The sequence below is a fragment of the Microtus ochrogaster genome, chromosome 4 (assembly GCF_000317375.1).
Source record: "Microtus ochrogaster isolate Prairie Vole_2 chromosome 4, MicOch1.0, whole genome shotgun sequence".
Lineage (NCBI taxonomy): Eukaryota > Metazoa > Chordata > Mammalia > Rodentia > Cricetidae > Microtus > Microtus ochrogaster.
This window is the reverse complement of record NC_022011.1, coordinates 31,388,271-31,403,650: the sequence shown is the minus strand read 5'-3', so window position 1 is coordinate 31,403,650 and position 15,380 is coordinate 31,388,271. Positions and strand designations below refer to the sequence as shown.

The following is a 15,380-nucleotide window of genomic DNA, read 5'->3' as shown; positions in this document are numbered from 1 at the left end:
CCTGCCTCTGCCTCCCGAGTGCTGGGATTAAAGGCGTGCGCCACCACCGCCCGGCTCAGCTGAAATGACTTTAAGACAATTGTCCTGCACCTTTTGTGCTCTTTGCCATTCAATTTTTTTAACATTGTGTATATGATGTATGTGTGTGTTGCTTTCATCTATGTAGTTCATGTTTTAAAACTCATCTTTATCTTCCTGTCTCTGTGTCTGAAGTTTTGTATTAAAAGAATTCACTACCACACACAGTGTGAAAAATTAATCTTATGGTGCAAGTCATCTCTTTTTTATGTTTTTGTTGTCATTGTGGTGATGGTGGGTTTTTTATTTTTGTTTTTTACAAATCTAATATCAGTCACTATTTTATGTATATGATTTTTTTTTCTGTACACAGGTCTTTGTACACCATTCATGGCAGGGAGGCCAAGAGATGGTGTCAGAACTGCTGAAACTGGAGTTCAGCATATAGTAGTGAGTTTCTTTATGTCCTGGGAATGGAAGCGATTCTTCAGTACTCTTAACTGCTAAAGTGCTCTCCAATCCATACATTCTGATCTTGATTATGTTTCCTGTACAGGGCAGCCTGGTTAGCATTAGACCCTCCATGCTGAATGAAAAGTAGAACTCTCTTTCAGGTGAGAGGATTATCCTCAGGCAGGGATGAGCTCGCTAAGTACAACATGGTCAGCCCTTAAACCACATATGTACAAATACCAAAAACAGACTCAGCAGGGTGTATTCATATATCTATCTGTAACAAGGAAGAAGTCAGAAGGGAAGAATGTGAAAAGGAATGGCAGGAGGACCAAAAGGGAAAATTGATGTAATATGTTTTAGTTAGAGAAAGCATTAAATAATTCAATTTAAAAAAAGGGGGGCTGGAGAGACCACTGGGTGTTGTTCCTGAGGTTCTATTCCCAGAACCCACATGGTAGCTAACCATTTGCTGTAACTCCAGTCCCAGGCATCTCTTGCTGTCTTCTGGCCTTTGTAGGTACCGTGTACAGACATGTTCAGTAAAAACACCATATAACTAAAATTAGAAAAAAATTTAAAAAGGAAAGAATGGGATTTTCTACAATGATATCACAACTTTGAGACAGACTGCAGCTGTCTCAGAGACTGGTCTCAGAGACAGACTGGTCTTATATGGAAGCAGCTGTGGCCTTCCTCCAAGCAAGCCTGCTCCAGAGGCAAGAGCAAGTTTGTTCTGCAGTTATTAGAGCTCAGCATACCCACACATCTAAGAGCAGTGGCCACAGTGCTGTAGGTGACTTTTCCTTAAATTCCTGTATTTGTGTTGTATGACTTTTGTATCTGTGAGAACTGTGGCGTTGATCCAGACACAACTGTCATGTAGATCAAAGTACACGTAGTACAGGCTTCAAAGAAATCTGATTTTCCGGTGTCATTTACTTGATTTTCAGCTAATATCTTGTGGTATGAGATGAACATGTTAGAGGCACTTTTTTCCATTATTTTTATAATTTATACATGTTCCCACATGACTTTGAGGTAAGAAAGTCCCTACATGTCCCTGCTTTTACATCGTGATCACGTCCAGATGTGGATTTGGTAACTGGGAATGCTTAGGAATAGCAGAACTCTACATGTGCATGTCCAGACTCCTAAGTGAAATCCCCATCCTTCGTTTGTGTAGGGAAAGCATTGCTTTGGAATTGACTCCCATGCTTTCCTTGCCTTCTACAGGTAAGTCCTTCTCAGTTCTGTGAATTGGCTGTCCTGATGGCTACTCTTGGTAATCTAACTGACTAACTCTGGAATAACTGAAACTCAAAGCATTGGGTGGGTACACCTTCCTGTGTGGGTGTTTTCTTAAAGATTTTGAGATAAAAGGTCCATTTTTCATCTGCATCACTGGTGTGGATATGAGATCCATCTTTAGCACCTTGGTGGCAGTGCACACTTTTTACTCCAGCACTCAAGAGGCAGAGGCAGTCGACTTTTCTAAGTTTGAGGCCAGTCTGAACTACAGAGTGAGTTTCAGGTCTACAAAGATAAACCTTGTCTCAAATACACACACACACACACACACACACACACACACACACACACACACACAAAGATCAAACAAAGAATAAGATTGGCATTTAATCCGGATCACTCCTTCTAGTAACAGCCTATAGATATAAATGATACTGAAGAAGGAAGCTCTCTCTCTCTGCCTCCCCGCCCTAGCTCTGGGTACCAAGTTCATCCCCTTACTAGCAGGAGAGCCTACTCTTTGGAACTTTGGTGCATACTGAAGACCAGCTGAGACATCCAGCCTCATGGACAGAGGAACTACTGGAGTCTTCAACTTCCCCTGTGTAGACCCCATTGTTGGACAAGCGGGACCACAGCTTGTGAGATATTCTCATAAATCCACTTTCTGCATGCATGGAGAGATTGTTATTTACCAGTCCTGCTCACGTAGAGAGCCTGAGTTGTGTTTCTCTTTCACCTGCCCATTGATGAAGATGAGCTGGCTAACACTCAAAGTGCTGGCTAGTACTCATAAAGACAATATTCCTAACTTCATTATTTTCTAAATATTCAATTTATCCTAAGACTATACTTCATTTATCAAGAGTTTGCCCTGAATTCCGGAAGAAAACTTTAAAAACAATGGAGCCATCATCCAGCCCTGTTGTGGGAGACAGATCTATCTTTTTTTTTTCTTTGTTTCACATAAAAAGTACCTTCAGTTCACCTGACCTCTTAGTGAAGCCACAGAATAAACATCTTTTGTGTCCTTAAATTTCTCTTTAAAATTGCTAATATTCTGGCAACCTTCCACCTGTGGGACGGAATCACTCCGCTCCCTCTTGAGGAAAAGGCTTTAAAACCTGTTCACACTGCACCCAGGCTTAAGAAGGGGGCGTGCCCGTGGAGTTCAAGGAGACAGCAGAGTCAGCAATTGGAGCCTAGGGCAACAGTTATTGAAGTGCAAATCTCTGCTGGCCTGGGGTGGTCTGAGGTCTGAGTCGGGGTGGAAGGTTTCCTGAGGAATCACTGGAGCTGTGTCTTTAAGCACTAGATAACCCTAAAGGCGGGACTCTTGTCACTCAAGCCTCACCAACCAATCAGGGTGCCCAGGCAGAACTGCCAGTCAGAAGTCGTGTGGAGCCCTTCCGGGAGCGACGGTGCTCGCTGAGGTCTGCAGAGGACCTGGAGCCAGGGTTTTCGCGTGTTGTGCTGCCCGTGCCGCTGCAGGGAGCTGGGAGAGGAGCATGGGCGAGACAGGAAGCCACGGCATGGTGAGCGAGGGGCTGCTGTCCCCAGATCGGGAAGATCAGTTGCGGAGATCCAGGTTCCAGCGTGGCGGGTCCTGAGGGCCGGGTGGGAAGGAATCTGCAGTCGTATTCCTTGTCCTGTGAGCTCCCATGCGGTCCCTGCTGCTCCCTGGACCCAGGCACAGTCCTGTGAATAACTTTGCTCTGTGGGCTGCAGCCGTGCAGAGCGATGGGCGCAGGGAGCTGTGTGTGGAACCGTGTTTGGAGTCAACAACAATGCGCTTTTGGTGCAGCCATGGAAGGCGGGTTGCCTAACTCGGAGAGGCCTGGTTTCTCTAGTATGTTCTAGACATTCATCACTTTGCATTTAACCTTTACGTGTGAGGTCCATTTACAGTTAATTTTGTGGAGGCTGTAAAAGGCATCTCGTGTGCCGGGTAGCACTCCACTACTTCGCTTTGATGTCCTAAGAGTAGGATTTGGCCGGGCGGTGGTGGCGCACGCCTGTAATCCCAGCACTCGGGAGGCAGAGGCAGGCGGATCTCTGTGAGTTCGAGGCCAGCCTGGTCTACCAAGGGAGTTCCAGGACAGGCTCCAAAGCTACAGAGAAACCCTGTCTCGAAAAACCAAAAAAAAAAAGAGTAGGATTTGGTGACATTAAGGACTTAATAATGCTGGCTGGGTAGTAAGTCTCAAAGTAGAATGTATCTGCGAGAGGGCTGCTTCTAAAACACCCCAAACATAAGTGTCTGCTAACCAGGCCTGGGAGAGATGAGCAAGCTGTTTTAAAAGGATTGTCCAGACATTTGGCTCTAAACCTTTACAAAGGAGACACCCCTGACTGATAACCAGCCTCTAGGCCCATTTCCATCTCAAAGAGGGTTCTAACAAGCTGCTTAAGGCTGCACCACAGGTCACAGCCAACCGGGGGCCTGGTGTGCCTTAAACTTCCAGCTTTGTCCTTGAGAAAAGCGCTGTTCAGACTGTGAAATTGGACAGCCGGGGACAACAATTTGAAAAGTAAAACTGTTGTGTTAAGGACTGGCCCGGTCAAGCAAGGCTTTCCTTTAGCCCTCAGGATGGGAGAAGGAACATTCTTTTCTTTCTTTTTTTTTTTTTTAAAGATTTATTTATTACATATACAATGTTCTGCCTGCATGTATTTCTGTATGCCAGAAGAGGGCATCAGATCTCATTACAGATGGTCGTGAGCCACCATGTGGGTGCTGGGAACTGACCTCAGGACCTCTGGAAGAGCAGCTAGTGCTCTTAACCTCTGAGCCACCTCTTCAGCCCCTAGAAGGGGCTTTCTTGAATGAGGGACTGACTGCCTGGGGGCTAGGTATTGGGAGCTTTACTTTACCTAAGGCCTTGATGTATTGAGAAAAAAACAACTCCTCTAAAACCCAAAATGTATAGCTGGTAATGGTCTGGGACCTGGGCCTTTGTGGAGGGGTTCCTTCAGATCCTGAGAAGCCAACCCTTCTCACCTCCTGGAGCTGTGGTTATCAGTCCCAAGGCCAGTTTAGGCTCAGTCAGTAACATTCCAGACATACTCTGTGTTCTTGTGGAGCACTGCTGGATTAGCTTCCTCCTGAATTTGACCCATTGTAGGGTAGTTTCTGCTGACTTCATAGAAGCTCCCTATTTCTTTCCATCTCCCCCCTGTGAGTAGTTCTGCTTGCCATTTCTTTATTTTTTCCAGAATTTATTCATTCTTTCTGTCCTCCCTCCCTCTCTCCCTGCTTTTTTCCCTCCTTCCCTCCTTTCTTTCTTTCTTTCAAACAATCTTATTTTACATTCCAATCCCAGTTTCCCGTCCCTAGCCTACTCCCCCTCACGTCCACTCCTCAGCAAGGACAAGGTCACGTCAGTGACCCCACAAGCTGCTCATGCCACACATCTGTCGCCTCCATTCAGAGGGCCCGATGTGGTCCCATGCTAGTCGCCCAGGTATCCATCTGGGGTCATCGAGTTAGCTGCTTCTGTGGGTGTCCTTCATATGGTCTTGACAACCCTGCCTATAACAGTGCTCCTCCCTCTCTATGACTGGACTCCAGGAGTTTGGCCCAGTGCTTAGCTGTGGAGCTCTGCCTCTGCCCCCATTGGCCACTGGATGTGGGTTCCCTGATGACAGTTAAGGTTCATCAGTCTGATTACATGGGCAGAGCAGGTTAGTAGTTCAGTTTAGGTATTCTCTCCATGATTCCTTAGCTTCTTAGCTGGGGTCACCCTTGTCTCCTGGGAGTTTCCCTAGTGCCTGGTCTTTCCCTCACCCCACAATAACTCCGTCTTTCAAGATGTCTCCTTCCTTCCTTTTCCTCTCTCTCCTTTACCCTCCTGATCTCCTCCCTGCTGCCCCTCCCCTCCCTATTTTCTCCCCCACCCCCCATGATCTGTTTTCTCTGGGGTTGTGGTCCGTAGCCTGGTTATCCTTTGCTTTATGTCTAATATCCACTTATGAGTGAGTACATACCATTTTTGTCTTTCTGGGTCTGGGTTACCTCATTCAGGATGGTCTTTTCTTTCTTTTGTTTTTTTTTTGTTTGTTTGTTTGTTTTGTTTGTTTTGTTTTTCTCCGACACAGAGTTTCTCTGTAGCTTTGGAGCCTGTCCTGGAACTTGCTTTTGTAGACCAGGTTGGCCTCAAGCTCAGAAATTCGCCTGCCTCTGCCCCCCAAGTGCTGGGATTAAAGGCGTGCACCACCACTGCTGGGCCAGGATGGTTTTTTTCTAGTTCCATCCATTTGCCTGTAAATTTCAAGATGTCATTGTTTTTTATTGCTGAGCAGTGCTCCATTGTGTAAATGTACTGTATTTTCTTTATCCATTCTTCAGTTGAAGAGCATCTAGGTTGTTTTCAGGTTCTGACTGTTGAGCAAATGTCCTCATGGTATCCATAGGCATCCCTTAGGTATATGCCCAAGAGTGGTATTGCTAGGTTGAGGTAGATTGATTCCCAGTTTTCTGAGAAACCACCACACTGATTTCCAAATTGGCTGTACAAGTTTGTACTCCCACAAGCAATGGAGGAGTGTTCCCTTACTCCACAATGTCTCCAACATAAGCTATCATTGGTGTTTTGATGTTGTAAGATGGTACTCAGTTTCATTTCAATTTGCATTTTCCTGATGGCTAAGTTGCGAGCAGTTCTTTAAATGTCTTTCAGCCATTTGAGGTTCTTCTGTTGAGAATTCTCTGTTTAGATTTGTACCCCCTTTTTCTAAATTGGATTATTTGGTATTTTGATGTATGGTTTCTTGGGTTCTTTATACATTTTGGATATCAGTCCTTTGTCCAATGTGGGGTTGGTGGAGATCTTATCCCGTTCTGTAGGCTGCTGTTTTGTCTTATTGCCCTACAGAAGCTCCTCCCTTTCAGGAGGTCCCCTTTATTTATTTATTTATCTTTAAATTTATTTTTATTTTATGATCATTGGTTTTACCTGCATGTGTGTCTATGTGAGGGTGTCAGAAACCCTGGAACTGGACTTACAGACAGGTGTGAGCTGCCATGTGGGTGCTGGGGATTGAACCCGGATCCTCTGGAAGAGCAGTCAGTGCTCTTAACCTCTGAGCCACCTCACCAGCCCAGGAGGTCCCCTTTATTAATTGATGCTCTAAGTATCGGTGCTACTGCTGTGATATTTAGGACGTGGTCTCTTGTGGCCATGCATTCAAGGCGACTTCCCACTTTCTCTTCTCTACGGTTCATGGCTGGATTTATGTTGAGACCTTTGATTCATTGGACTTGAGTTTTGTACATGGTGATAAATATGGATCTGTTTACATTCTTCTGTATATAGATATCCAGTTATGCCAATGCCATATGTTGAAGATGTTTTCTTTTTTTCTATTGTATAATTTTAGCTTCATTGTCAAAAATTGGGTGTTCATGGCTGCATGGATTAATATTAGGGTCTTCGATTCAATTTCATTGGTCTACGTTTCTGTTTTTATGCCAGTACCAAGCTGCTTTCATTACTGTAGCTCTATAACAGAGCTTGATGTCAGGATTGTGCGTGCCACCTCTGGAAGTTCCTTTCGGAATGTAGCTTTATTATCAGCTTTCCTATTATAAATTGTTTGATGTTGTCATTGGATCCTGCTCACTTTATGGTGCAAACTTACCATATATAGCATAGTATATTGATGCATCATGCCCCCAAGGATCATTTATTTCTTTTTTTATTTAGGTTTTTGGATGATCTGAGTTTAGAGACCAACACTCATGTTGGGAGACTCATAGCTATCTACTATTTGAGAGCCAGTTGATCTGACACCCTCTCTTTTTGTATATCGCCTGTATACATATAGAAGACATTCTCTCTCATACACTAACATATACAAAAATTGTAATAAAATTGTTTGCAAATTTGTTGTGACTTATTAAGCAACTAGACCAAAGCCAGTTGCTTTAGGTGTGTACGGGTTCTTTAAAAATCTGTTATCTTGCATTTTGTTTTTAAAAGTTTTCATTTCCTCACTGATGCAGGCTTACAGGCAATCTTCTATCCTAGAAGACAAAATGATGTCTAAGTGATCCTAACAGACATCCTTTTCTTTATCATAAGAAAATGAGATCCTTCTAGTAGTCAAATCTATTTTCTACAAAATTAAAACATCAGAAGGCTTCAGGGAAATCTCTCTAATTTTCGTGGGAAAACCTCCTTGTCCAACCAATTTTCTGTGATTGGCAAGGGAGAGAACTGAGTGCACAGGAGGTGGAGGTGGCTGTGGTTTCTCAGAGTTTGATTAGACTCTTAGAGTTCCTGTCTAAAGGACCGTGATCTACATTTATACCTCTGTCTCTGTGTCCCGTTTCGTCAGTGGTGCCATCCATGCTGTTGATTGCATTAACTATAATCTATTTATATTGATTTTCTGGAAAATGATGGAGCTTTATCAGTTTTGTGTCTGTGAAATTTCTTATGATTTCCTTGAGATTTTATTAATTTGGGAGCTTTTTGTAGAGAGACAGTTTTAGTTTTCTCCTTTTGATCTTAGAGGTTTGCCTCTTCTCATTTCCTGGCATTTCTGTGTTGCTATCTTGATGTTTGAGTGTTTGCTGCTTAAATGATTGGTATGATTAATACATGGACTTTGGATCTTAAAAACAAACCTTTTTGTGTATTATCTTCAGTTTTTCCTATTTAGTCCCAGTTGTGAACATGACATAACCTAGAGTCATCTGAGAGAAAGAACATCAATTGAGGTTGTGCCCAATCAGAACATCTGGTTACAGTGTCCGAGAGAGATGGCGCGGGAAGGCTCTTCCACTGAGTTGTCAGTATCTCTAGACAAGTGGTCCTGGGCTGGATTAGAGGGATGGCTGAGCCTGAGATGGTGACTAAGCAAGAGAGAAAGCCAGGAAATCATGTTTCCTCATGTGTTGCCTTCACTTATTAGCTTGAGTTTCTATCCTAATCTCCCACAAGGAGGGATTGTGACCTAGGGGTATCAACCACATAAACCTGTTCATTATCTGAGTTGCTTTTGGTTAGAGAATTTAATGACAGCAACAGAAAAAAGTTTGAACAAAATGCTGCTTCAGATGTGACCATGTTGCTGCAAAGGACCTGGGAATGTTGACTATTGGAGGAATGGTGGTAGCAGAGTATCATTAGGAATCATTTCGCTGATTGTTTTTTTTTTTTTTTTTTTTCCTCTGCCTCCTGCGTGCTGGGTTTAAAGGCATGCCTCACCAACTGTTTTTTTTTTTTTTTTTTTTTCCCTGTCTTGTTTAGTTCTAACCCAGATCTCTGGTCTATTGAACTTCAAGTTCTTAGACATCCAAGCAGTGTTTGGCATGGGCTCTCTCAGATGGCATGGGCCTAAAATTAGAGCAGACATTGGTTGTCTACTCCCACAAGTTCTGAGTCACCAGAAATCCAGCATCTTGCAAGTAGGACTAATTGTAGGTCAAAGGTTTTGCGGCTGGGTTGGTGCTCCAGTCCCAGTACTGAAAGCTATGCCTGGTTTTACAAAGCTGTTCAGGCTTCTCATCCCCGCATTCCCATGAGTCCTCTCTAGGGTCATTTTCATATAATCCAAGGAATATCCAAAGAGCTAGTTTTACTGCTTCTATTAGAGTTAGAAAGGACAGTGGTTCAACCAATGAGAGCTATATAACAGAGACTGCACTGTTTTCTTCATATCGACTCCCAAATGTCCCCCAGTTCCAGTAGTCTCTCCCCATGCTCTCTCCCTCCATCCATCTCACCTCCTCTCCCCTGCCGCCCTCTGTACCTACTCCCAGTCTATCCAGAAAATCTGTTCTATTTCTTCTTTCCAGGGAGAGCCATGTGTTTGTGTGCACCCTTGAGCCCTCTTTGTGAATGGCTTCTCTGTATCTGTAGATGGTAGAAGAAAATCCTTCACTTTACAGCTAATACCCACGTAGAAGTGAGTTCACACGTGTTTGTCTTCTGGTCTTGGTTACTTCACTCAGGATGATTTTTTTTTCTAGTTCCATCCAAGTTTTTTTTTTTTTTTTTTTTTTTTTTCGAGACAGGGTTTCTCTGTGGTTTTGGAGCCTGTCCTGGAACTAGCTCTGTAGACCAGGCTGGTCTCGAACTCACAGAGATCCGCCTGCCTCTGCCTCCCGAGTGCTGGGATTAAAGGCGTGCTCCACCATCGCCCGGCCCTCTGCTTTTGTTTTTTAGCTCTTTCTTTATTCTTTCACAAATATTGAGCATATTCTTGAATATTGTAGCTTTGTGATAAGTATAGAAGTCACATTGTGGGGCTGGAGAGATGGCTCAGAGGTTAAGAGCCTGCTCTTCCAAAGGTTCTGAGTTCAATTCCCAACAAACACATGGTGGCTCACAACCATCTGTAATGGGGTCTGGTGCCCTCTTCTGGCCTGCAGGAATACACACAGACAGAATATTGTATACATAATAAATAAATAGATAAATAAATAAATAAGTAAATAAATATAAAAAAAAGAAGTCACATTGTGTCAATACGTGTATTTTTTTCATAATCCTGTTGAAAGTTCTGAGTGTTTCCATTTGGCAGGTGGTTTTGGAATAAGTTATCCTGTTAGAAACTGTCCAGAAATTGAATTGTATTCAGTTCATGCTGCTAAGTTACTGTACACAAAATCTTAATATTGATTCTTCATGTGCCCATGGATTCTTTATATACCTCTGTGTTTATTTAGGTTTTATTGTTATTGTTGTTATTGTTAATCTGTGAAAGACTTATTTGATTGGATAAAGCATTCCACACAGCTGGGCACATGGCACAGTATGTATTCTTCTTGGGGATGACCTGAGTTCATATCCCAAAACCCAAGTTGGAAGGCTCATCACCACCTGCTACTCCAGATCCAGGGAATCTGAATGTTTCTTTTCTTGTGTGGCACCCGTATACACATGGAACACATTCTGTCTGTATACACACGGAACAGTCTGTCTGTATACACACGGAACACATTCTGTCTGTATACACATGGAACACATTCTGTCTGTATACACATGGAACAGTCTGTCTGTATATACACCGAACACATTCTGTCTCACAACAAACATAGACAGAATGTCAGAAGTTCTTCTGGTTCCTAAAGCAATCAGCAAAACATGTTGCTTTAGGTAAATAATACAGATCATACACTGTTTCTATAAAAATCTGTTATCTTGCATTTGTCTCGGAAAAGTTTTCATTTCCTGACTCCGATGCAGACTTACAGGCAATTATCAGTTATAAGATCATTTTAGAGCCAGGTGGTGGTGGCACACGCCTTTAATCCCAGCGCTCGGGAGGCAGAGGCAGGCGGATCTCTGTGAGTTTGAGACCAGCCTGGTCTACAAGAGTTAGTTCCAGGACAGGCTCCAAAATCACAGAGAAACCCTGTCTTGAAAAAAAAAAAAAAGATCATTTTAGGATGCTCAAGGGATCATAAAAAATACCTTTATCTTTATTCTAAGAGAATTAAATCCTTTTAGTAATCAAACATTAGATGACTTCGAGAGAATGTCTTCAGTTTTGTTGGAACAGCTCTCCTTCACCATGGCATTTTCAACAGAACCTGAGTGCACAGGGTGAGAGCTGGCCAGTGACTTCTTGTGATTGATATTGATTAGACTCTTGTTGTTCCTGCTTTGAGGACTATGATACATATTTGTGGATAGATCTTTTTGTCTTGTTTAGTCAGTGTGTCATCTGTGTCATTGATTACTTGTCATCTAAATTTATTGTTGTTTCTCTGGGAAACGATGGAACTTCAAGTTTTCAGAAATTTTACTATATTATGTTTTGAGTTCCTTGAGTTTGTTGGTTTGGGAACTTTCTGCAAGAGACAGTTATGGTTTCCTCTTCTTGATCTCAGAGGCTCACTTCTCATTTCTCGACATATCTGTGTTTTCCAGTTGTTATCTTTATGTTTGGTTTATTGCTGCTTCAGTGATTGATATGGTTAATGTATTGAATTTGTGTTGTTAAAACTTTTTCATATATCATTGTCTCTTTCTCCTAATTGGCTTCAGCTATCAGCATGATGTAGCCTAGTATCATCTGAGAGAAGATCAATTGAGGTTATGCACAGATCAGAATCACTGGTTACTTTGCTTGTGGGAAACTCTTGTTTGATGATTGATGTGGAAAGGTTCTACACTGAGTTTGCAATACCCTAAGCAAGTGGGCCTGAGATGCATAAAAAAACTGTCTGAGCTTGTGATAGTGACCAAGCAAGAGAGAAAACCAGTAAGCAAAATTTCTCTGATTTTTTTTTTTTATCTTCAGTTCCTAGCAAGAGTCTTTATTCGAAGCCTTCAGTTATGGGTTGTGATCTGGCAATATCAGCCAAGTAAACCTGTTCATTTTTGAGATGCTTTGGTTAGAGAATTTAATCACAGCAAGAAGCAAGCAAGTTATAACAAAATATAGTACATCAAAAGTTATTTTGTTGCCAGGTAGAACATGGGATGTTCTCTTTTGGAGTAATATTGAAGATATTAGGACTTTAGATGGCAAAAGCTGCACACAGAGCTTAATTGGCTATTTTTGTAGGGTTATGAAAAATAGGATTTTAGTGGGAGATATATTCCCTGAAGATAGTAGAGCTTGAGGTCATAGGATTTCAGTGGGAAATAGACTCCATGAAAAATTTAGCTAGAGGTAATTTATATAATATTTTTTTAAATATTTATTTGTTATGTATACAATATTCTGTCTGTGTGTATGTCTGCAGGCCAGAAGAGGGCACCAGACCTCATTACAGATGATTGTGAGCCACCATGTGGTTGCTGGGAATTGAACTCAGGACCTTTGGAAGAGCAGGCAATGCTCTTAACCACTGAGCCATCTCTCCAGCCCTTTATATAATATTTTGTCCCTAAATCATTCTTGTTTTCTTCATTCTCTGAGAAATTGAGTAAGGCAGAATTAAAAAGTAATTGGCTGATTTCCTGGACAAAGTTTTGATACTGTTGGTGTTTATTACTGATGAATCAATCAAGTCTACAATGGAAAAGTAACAACTTGTGCAGAAAGAAATAAAAAGTCATTTTCATGGAGGAGAACAGCACTAGGTAGTTTCAAAGTGGCAGTCCTGTGATGGAGAAGATACAGAAAATTTCAGGAAGTTTAGCACCATTAAAGAGAATGTCCTTGGTCTGTGAAGCCTAGGGAGTTACCCTCAGGATAAGGCTCCTTCCATCAATGCTTTCAGTTTATGGAAGGAATAGGCAGCTTGATTCCTGATCCCAAGAAACGACTTCATAGAGAACCTTCTCCAACACTGGTCCATGCATGGTAGCATCCATCACAACTTAGAAGCTAAATTTGGGGCCATAATCCAGGTTGTACTGGTTCTGGAAACAAGACAGATAGAAAATTGATAGGTCATAGGTTCTTCCTCCGTGGTTTGATTGAATTCAGCACTGTTGCACCCATCTGTGTTTGACAGAGTCAGAAACCCTTAGGGATCCTGTGAGAGTCCATGGCTTGAAGTTGTGAAAATGAAGTCAGTGTTGTATTATTTTGAGATGAGAGGATATTGAGACGCCAGGCTATGAGACATCTGTCGTGGAGAGCTGCGTAAAGGCAGTGGAAGTAGCAAACGGGAGGCATGGAAATTTCCAGGGATGGAGTTCTGTAAGGCCTCTGAGAAGGAAGCCCCACCTGTGTGAGACAGAGCTACAGGATCTGTTAGTTGTTTGCCCTGTTGAGTTTTAGTCTTGGTCCACTCTTCCCTCACTGTGTCCACATTCCTTTCTCTTCTTAAAAATTTATTCTTCTCTCATTCAATATATTCCAACTACAGTTTCCCCTCTATCTCTTCCCAGCCTTCTCCATTTCTTCAGAAGATCCCTTCAGAATAGAGCACATATCCCAGGGACATCAACAAAACCCTGCATAACAAGTTACAATGAGACCAGGCACGAGTCCTTATATCAAGACTGGATGAAGCAGTGGGGGGAAAAGGGTTCCAAGATCAGGCAAGCCGGGCGGTGGTGGTGCACGCCTTTAATCCCAGCACTCGGGAGGCAGAGGCAGGCGGATCTCTGTGAGTTCGAGACCAGCCTGGTCTACAAAGCTAGTTCCAGGACAGGCTCCAAAGCCACAGAGAAACCCTGTCTCGAAAACCAAAAAAAAAAAAAAAAAAAAAAAAAAAAAAAGATCAGGCAAAAGAGTAAGAGACACTCCCCATCCCCACTGTTAGCAGTCCCACAAAACACCAAGCTCTACAACCATAACATACATGCCGAGAACCTGGTGCCGATCCCTGCAGGCTCAGTGATTGATGGTTCACTCTCTGGAAGGCACTATGAGCCCTGCTGAGTTGATTCTATGGGCTGTGTTCTCCTGTGTCTATGTCCTTCTGTAAGTTAGGAAAAATTTTGACTATTAATTTTTAGAAAATATTTTCTGGGCCTTTGAGGTGAGATTCTTCTCCTTTTCCTATTTTCATAGTGTCCCAGATTTGCTGGATTTTGTTCCAGGAAATTTTTAGATTTAACATTTTCTTTACCTGATATATTTATTTCTTCTATCATATCTTCAAACCCTGAAATCCTCTGTTCCATGACTTGTATTCTTTTGGTTAAGTTTGCCTCTGTAGCTTCTGCTTGATTACCTCGTTCTTCATTTCCAGAATTCCTTCAGTTTGTGTGTGTGTTTTTTTTTTAATTGCTTCTATTTAAACTTCCAGGTCTTGAAAGATTCATTCATTTCCTTCACATTTTTTTTTTTTTGGACTTTCTGTAGGGATTTATTCATTTTCTCCAATAGTTCATTTATCCTTTCCCTGCTTTCTTTCCGGGATTCTTTCCCTTCTTTAAGCAGTTCTACCTCCTTTATAAAGTTGGTCCTACGGTCTGTTACTTGTGCTTCAGCTGTGTTAGAATTTTCAGGGCTTGCAGTGCTAGGATAGCAGGAACCTGGTCTGACATTGCTTTGTTCGTTGATGATTGTGTTCTTACGCTGGTGTCCAAGTGATTGAGGTAATTGTGGGTCTAGGTACCAATTTCTGTTTGTCTTCTACTGCCTATGGTCTAGAAACATAGCATGGCAGAATTAAAAAATAAAAGGCTAATTTCTTAAATGGAGTATCGAGTCTGTTGGATGGTAATTACTGATGACTCATTCAGGTCTAGAGTGAAGAAAAGTAACTGGGGCAGAAGTAAATGAGAAGGAAAGGGTACTTTCAGGTGGCAGTCAAGTGCTGAATCAGGCAGGAATTTTCAAGGAGTTTGGTACCATTATAGACAAGACCCTTGTGCTGGAATTGGAGCCTAGCAAGATGCCCTAAGGGTAAGACTACAGCTAGTGAAATCTTCAGTTTATGAAAGGAGTAAAGAAAAAGTGGTTCCTAGTCCCTGGAAGCAACTTCATAAAAACCGGCTGCTCCTGTGCCTGTCCTCCAAGCGTGTAGTGTCTGTCTCAGTTAGTTAAGTTAAGAAGTCAGTTTGCAGGGTCATCCATCAGGTGCTCGTCCTAGAAACAAGAAAGAATCAAAATGTAAGGTTATGGATTCTAACGCTGTGGTTGCAGTTCAGCATTGTTGCAGGCATTTTTGTTTGGCAGTCAGAAACTCAGTGAGGAAAAAGGAAGGGAGTGGGAACTGGGATTGCTATGTAAAATGAGAAAAGATAGTCTTTAAATAAATAAATAAATAGATAAAAATTAATTAATCTAAAAAA

The 15,380-nt window shown here is 42.2% G+C and overlaps 1 long non-coding RNA gene and 1 pseudogene across 1 annotated transcript in view; both read left to right on the top strand.

Annotated features, from left to right (window-relative positions):
• LOC102000297 overlaps window positions 1-15,380 on the top strand; it is a 59,094-nt pseudogene that overhangs the window by 19,311 nt on the left and 24,403 nt on the right.
• The window catches only part of LOC113458512, a 14,965-nt gene continuing 2,725 nt past the window's right edge, over window positions 3,141-15,380 (top strand). Inside the window, exon 1 of the long non-coding RNA XR_003378876.1 lies at window positions 3,141-3,257. This is a non-coding gene — a long non-coding RNA (uncharacterized LOC113458512). The remainder of the gene's footprint in view (window positions 3,258-15,380) is intronic.